This window comes from Macrotis lagotis, chromosome 5 (genome assembly GCF_037893015.1).
Source record: "Macrotis lagotis isolate mMagLag1 chromosome 5, bilby.v1.9.chrom.fasta, whole genome shotgun sequence".
NCBI classification, from domain to species: Eukaryota; Metazoa; Chordata; class Mammalia; order Peramelemorphia; family Peramelidae; genus Macrotis; species Macrotis lagotis.
Window position 1 is genome coordinate 135,090,291 of NC_133662.1, and position 7,105 is coordinate 135,097,395.

At 33.0% G+C, this 7,105-nt stretch overlaps 1 pseudogene; it reads right to left on the bottom strand.

Moving 5' to 3' along the window:
• Nucleotides 1-1,635: 1,635 nt before the first annotated feature.
• Nucleotides 1,636-1,735, bottom strand: LOC141490286 (U6 spliceosomal RNA; annotated as a pseudogene).
• Between the last annotated feature and the right edge of the window lie 5,370 nt (nt 1,736-7,105).

Consider the following 7,105-nt stretch of genomic DNA (forward strand, 5'->3'; position numbering starts at 1 on the left):
ATGCCAAATTTGAGAAGTGGATTGATTTGAGTGAAAGTGGAGAAAAATTAGATCTTAATCGAACCCTTCTAATTCCTTTTTTTTCCACTTAAGATCAAGGATTGATGTCAAATGTCAGGAGTTTTATACAATGAGTACCTAAACAAAAATCGACCAAATAAATACCAACATTATTGTTAGTTAAACTGGATTTGGACTTTTAACATCCTAAAACATGGAATTGAATTTTTGGTGTCATTTTAGAGTAAATTGCTTTTATTTTTTTGCTCTATACAATAAATTTCAAAGGGAAAAAAAACAAAGTCTAAGAAAAATAGGCACTCTTACCTTAATTACTCAGTTCATAGATCAGGGTAATTATATCTCCTTAAATTTCATGTTAATCGTAAAAAGTAATTACTGCTGCTGTCAGTTGTTAAAATATTGGACTAATTGTACTCAGGATATGGAAAATATGATTTTGACCTTTTCTTTGTTTTACTGAGTTTAAACTCTTCAGTTAATTTAGAGGAAATAAACAGGGATTAAGGAGAATGATAGTTACAATGCCAGACAGAATGACATGATATTTGGATATTTCAGTTTGGATTTCATCATAGTTTCAGAATCTTTTTTATGGGTGGGGAACTGAGGAAATAATCTGAATAGTCATGAACAAATGACAATAAATAATCACAATACTGGGCAAATCATATTTTTGATTTTTTAAAGGAGTTTGATGAATTCATTTTGGGTGGACACTTAGAAATATCTTTGCCTTACATTATCATACTTATTCCTATTATCCTTTCCCTTTCAGCCACATATGATAATTATTATTTTTTTAAAAAATCAACATAACCAATTGAGAAGTTGGAAAAGTTAAAAAAATGGGAGGGAGGCAATATGTAATGCCTGTGGACCTGCCGCCTCCATGAAGGCATAGGTTGGGGAGTCTTCTCATATCTCTTCATTTGAGTTATGCTTGATTTTGTTTGTCACATTCACATTGTTGTTTTTATATTGTTTTATTGACTTTGCTTGTTTCACTCTGCATCAATTCATATAGATTTTTCATGTTTCTCTATATTCCTCTATATCACTTTTCTATAGCACACTAATATTCCATTATGTTTATTTACTACAATTTGTTTAGCCTTTCCCTATTGATGTAAAACTACTTTGTTTCTAATTCTTTGCTATCAAAAAAAAGTATTACTAAAATTATTTTGGTAAATATGGAGACTTTCTGTTTATTGATAACTTTGGGGTATAAGATCAGTAATGGAGGATCTGCTTCAAAAGGAATAAGAATATTAGTCATCGTTTTTATAATTTGGAAAATTACTGTCCAAAATGATTGTACCATTTCACAGTTCCACCAATAATGAATGTGTTAGTGTGTCTATTATTTCACAATCTCTCCAATATTGACCAGTATCATATTTTATCCTGTTTTTCAATTTGAAGGATGATGGTAAAACCTCAAATTGTTTAATTTGTATTTCTCTTATTAGAAGATATTTGGAACATTCTTTCATGTGGTTATGAATATTTTATAATTATTTTTTTGAGAACTGTCTCTTCATATCCTTTGACATTTATCTATTGGGGACTGGGTATTTATTAATTGTTTAAATAACTTAGGTACCAAACAAAAATTTGAAATGCTTCCCAGATTTGCATGTCATCCTTGCATAGGAGCAATTGTAATCTTTGTATCATTACAATTTTAATGCATGTGCTGCTAAAGCAAGATCTTGGCATCTAACTTTCAAAGCTGTCCTATTTGTCTCTGATTCCTTCTGGCCCTCCTGTTCCCTTCCAAGCAAAACTGTAGCAGACAAAATTGTTACCTGTGATTTTCAGATATAGCATTAATCTATAAAACCCATCTTCTGACATGTTATTTTTATAGCTAGCATGGAAGAATTGTAACTCCTGATCATAAGAGACTCTTAAACTCCTCTTACTAATAGGTAAGCCAAGGAACATATTTGGATGCTCTGAATACCTGAGAAAAAACTCTGCCCAGGAAAAAAACTTCATATGAAGAAGAACACAGGTCACTAATAGAAGATAACTTAGTTGATACTACCAGCAGTATCTAAATTGTCCCAATAGTGACCGATCTGGATGGCAGTAGGGTAACCACCTTTGTAGGAAAGGCTCAGGAAGGATTCTAATATGAAGAAATCCCTGACAGAGACAATGTCACTAAGAATTTGACTAATTGAGATGAGATTGTTTGAAAGTAATATGACAGTATAAAAATAAGGAAATCTTGAAATCTCAGAGTTGGAAAGAACATCAGAAATCACTTAATTAATTTCTACCAGAGACATGAATCCCCCTCAGAAAGAAACCAGAATGAGAGTCTTCCCTTCCCTTCCCTTCCCTCCCCTCACATTTTTAAATCATTTATGCCAAACCTCTTTTATATTGGATTTTGAGAGGATTGATTACAAATCAGGATATGGCCTTCTTAAGAAACTTGAGCTGCCAATGTCTTGGTTTTGGCACATGCTTGGTTGATGTTCTGAATTGTGCCAGTTCTACTCCTAGCCAGGAGTGCTAATATTGATTCCAGGTAAGCCACCCTCATCTTAGTTTGTTCAGGAGAGCAGGCTTCCATTACATGGTCCCACATGTGTGACTTAGAGACTAAAAGTAAATAATGCTTGGTTCTAAGCCAAGGATTGGTTCCATCAGTACAGTTCTCAATCCCTTTTTAACTTAGCAGATGGTTTTTGAGAGTAATTATAAAGAAAGGCAATATGTACATAAGACATTCAAAAAAACCAAACCCAACACTTCTTGATGAAGTTTATGAAAAATCTAAGATCCAAGATTGAAATAAAAAGCATCCATGGGAAGCATTCATATAAACTCAACTAATATGTCAAGAAAGAAGAATGGAATTATATTGTCTGGATTTGTTAGGAGAAATGGTTAAGTTCATTATAACAATTCAAAATCAGGTTGTTGTCAACAGAAATTATGAAAACTTTAGAATTATTGATCAATGTAGATATTATAGGGATATGAGGGAAATTGCATAACATTTCAAAGTCAGTTAGTTATAGGTCTTTAGTAACTAATACCTAGCAAGACATGACCACATAACAAAAAATAATACATCAAAACACTTGGTATTTTTCACAAATTAACATACAACAAACCCCCATAGCATAACCTAGACTTCCAAATATCCTTGAAAATTTAGCAAACTATCTTCAAAAGGTAGTATTATGGCAGACAAAATTGTTACCTGTGATTTTATAAAAAAAATTTAAATGGCATTTTGATAAATACTACTTTGCTGAATATTTAATCTCCAAAAATTCATTGGAGATTCATTTCATGAATGAAATGAAAAATGTAATACTAGGAATATTTAATGGAAGAAAGTAAAGCTATGGGAGGGCAACCTGATGCTCTGAGTACCTGTCTCTGTCATCTTTTCTACTACCAGAATTATCTTGAAAATACTTTCAATAAGCCTAAAGAAAATAAGTTCACATCCCAATGGTTTCTTTCTAATTATGAAGAGTGGTTAATTTTCTACTTGCACAATAGTCAAGAGTACCATAAACACAAAAGAATAATTGCAGATTAACCACTTGTCTCAGGTATATTTCTAGAAGAACTCCATTGAACTCAGTTGAGAAAAATGAACAACAGCAATTATAACAATAATAGTTGAACTTTATATGCCATTTTAAATACGCCTTATGTCATTTTTATTAGGTTTTCTTGAAGTCTTGTTGAATAAACTCTAATAGAGATTCCATGGCCCAATTGATGGGGTAGAACTTAGGGGACATCATTAACTTCTAAAAGACTGATCATATTAACACTATATAACTGACAAAGTACTTTCCTAGAAGTAACCCTGGGTAAGAGGTAGAAACTATTAGACAAAATAGGAAACAGAATCAAAGAAAGTTACATAACTTGTCTATCACTATAATTGTAGTAAGTGGCCAAGTTAGGATTTGACCCTAGATCTTCTGCCTCCAACTCTAATATTTTTTCATCATTATGCTCTAACTTTTATGAAATATACTCATATTTGGTTCATAGTGAAATATGTAATATATATCTGAAAACATGTTTATTAAAGACCTAATTCAAGGGAGAAGGCTAAAAATATTTTTAAAAGCTTATTACCTAAAATAGCTAACATTTTTATAGTACTTATATGCCAACGCACTGTGTTAGGTACTTTGCAATTATTGCCTCATTTGATCCTCCCACTAACCTTCTGAGGTGGGTACTAATATTATCCTCATTTTATAGTTAAAAAAACTGAGGCTGAAAGAGGATAAGTGATTTATCCAGGGTCACACAGCTAATAAGTGTCTGAGATTTGGCTCGTTTTTCCCTGGCTCTAGTCTGAGTGCTATACCCACCTATCTTTCTTAAAAAAAAAAAAAAAAGACAGTTGTACATTTGATCCTGTAACATAGAATTTTAGAGGCAAGTGTTATGAAAGACTACCTAACTCAACTCTCTCACATTACTGAGAAGAAAAGCAAGGTACAATTATGTTAAATAGCATATCTGAAGTTGCAAAAGTTTGTGCTAAAACTGAGGGTAGAACCCCATTCTCCTTGTTGGAGCCATTTTCAACACACTATTTTCAAAACCTCTTAAATTTCAGAATGAAAATCCTGTGCAAGTAGATGCAATTATTAATATTTGATGCAGTATTTCATGCCTGTATCAGACTAAAATTGCTTAACACTGAAGTATGGTCCATTGGAGACAGTGTTGGGTTTAGAATCAGGAAAATCTAGGTTCTAATCTGAAATTTAGTAGCTGTGCTTTTTTAGGCAAGTACAAAATCCCTTTGGGCCTTGGTATTCTTTTCTATAATTTGGTGACAATATTACCTTCCGGGTCTAACTCATAAAGCTATTATACTAATCAAAGGAAATTATATATATATATATATATATATATATATATATATATATATATATATATAGAGAGAGAGAGAGAGAGAGAGAGAGAGAGTAATTAGTAAAACTGTATAAATATAAGTTAGTATAACTATCCATATATACTATGCACATATATGTCAGAAACAACAAAGTGCATATAAAATAGAATGTGTATAGATATATATTATATTTACATATATTCTTTCATAAGGGATAGCAAGTTGGAACAAAATCTAACAAAATACATTTCAGATTGAAAAAATGTGCATAAAAATAATTGTTGAAACCTTTCAAATAGTAATGCTTTCAATATCCCTGCACATGTTACAAATAGAATTGGTTGCTTGCAATCATTTTCAGATAATGGAAAGGGGGAAAATAACTAGGCAAGTCTGTCATTCATATGGAATGTTATTTGTCTGATCAAGATGAGAACCTTAGGAACATTTCTGCTATCATTCTCCTCTTCATGCTCCTTTCTCTCCCACCTCCCCAACCCTCTCCTAGTATCACCAGGAAACAAGGATTCTTAATTTATCTTTTTGACAATTGGAATTATTCAACCTAAAACACCAGGCTTTCTGAGGGGAAAAGCATCAAAGCAAAAAATTAAAATAACACTTGAATAGACCTAAGAGAAGATGAATATGGTACCACAGATATTAAATATTTAGCAAAAATTGGCTTTAGAGAGTTAACCTTATTTTATAGACTACTATAGATAAAAATTAAACACAGAATACAATGCATGTTGTCTTTTCGACAAGAGGTTTTGGGGATTCTTAAGGAGCAAACTGGGGAGGAAAGGTTTTTCCCTTTGTCTTCTAGCAGAATGAATATAGGCAAAGGTATTGATTATCCTGAAAGGAAATGCATATCCAGTCAGAAATCACTAGATCAATAAATATAATTATATGCATGATAATAGGATTATAGATTTACAACTTGACAAGACTTTAGTGATCATTTATTTTCCTCATTTTCCACTTTTCAAAACTGAAGATTAGAAAGGTGAAATAATTTGTCCAAGGTCATACAAATAGTAAGTAGTGGAACCATATTTGGATCCAAGTCCTCTGACTTCAAATTCAGGACTCGAAATGCCACTTTAATGACAAATCAGGTATAATCCGATACTTCTTTATTCATAAGGGTAAGAGTGGGAAGAAATTGCTCTCTTGGGATGTATGGGTTGGTTAAGGAAGACTAGCTCCTTTGGAGTGAGGGTTTGCCAAGTCCTTTCTAGGTTTGCTCATCCACCCTTGGTGTCCACCTATCACCCAATTTTCACCTGTAGCTTGCCCAGCAACAACACTTCAGTAAATCCTCTCAGCAGATTGACTAAACCAGATTAAGGGTAACAGAATTAGGGGGATATCTACCCCAGACATAGGAAGACTTCTCCCCAACAGAATATGTGGTTGAGAACAATTTTTCCAGTGACTATAAAGATGACACAGAAACAGGTTCTGTGAAATACTGAGACCTTGGTCAGACATTAAAGATATCAAGGTCATCCACTCGATCCTGGGCTATCTCCAGTTATTGTGACTTTTGTCTTGCAACTGAAATTTGATGACTCTGGAAGAGAGAGTGAGGCTAATAACTTGGTTCCATTCTGCCTCACTTAAATCCAATTCACATACAAGTCAAGACATCATCCTGTCCTGTCATTGATTCTCCTCAAAAACAAAGACTAAAAAACAAACTGCTCTCCACAAAGACATTGTGCACATGCATCTCCTGCTCTTGAGAGCACCAATTTGTTTTCTCTTGTTCTCAGTAAACAAAAATGTATAAGATTAGCTTGGTGTCTTCTTTTTTTTCGACAATGAGAATATTATCCAGTCAGATTGTGGACTGATATAAAGAAACTGGAGTTGAGATAACATACTATTAACCAGACCACTTACCTAAGACATTTTGCTTATATTATTGGTTAAGAATTAATGCTAGGTAAGGTCCTTAGAAAGTGAGTACAACTTACTGATTTTATACCCGAGGAAACTGAGACACAGAGAAAATACAAGATGACCAATGTCAAATAGGTAGTAGGACACAGGTTCTAAACCCAGTCCTTTGGCTCTGAATCTAGGGCTTCTATTAAACTACAAAGTGTTTACAAGAACCAGAAAGTAGAACATTCCCCAATCTTTAAGCTATTTTCAAAATTTTCA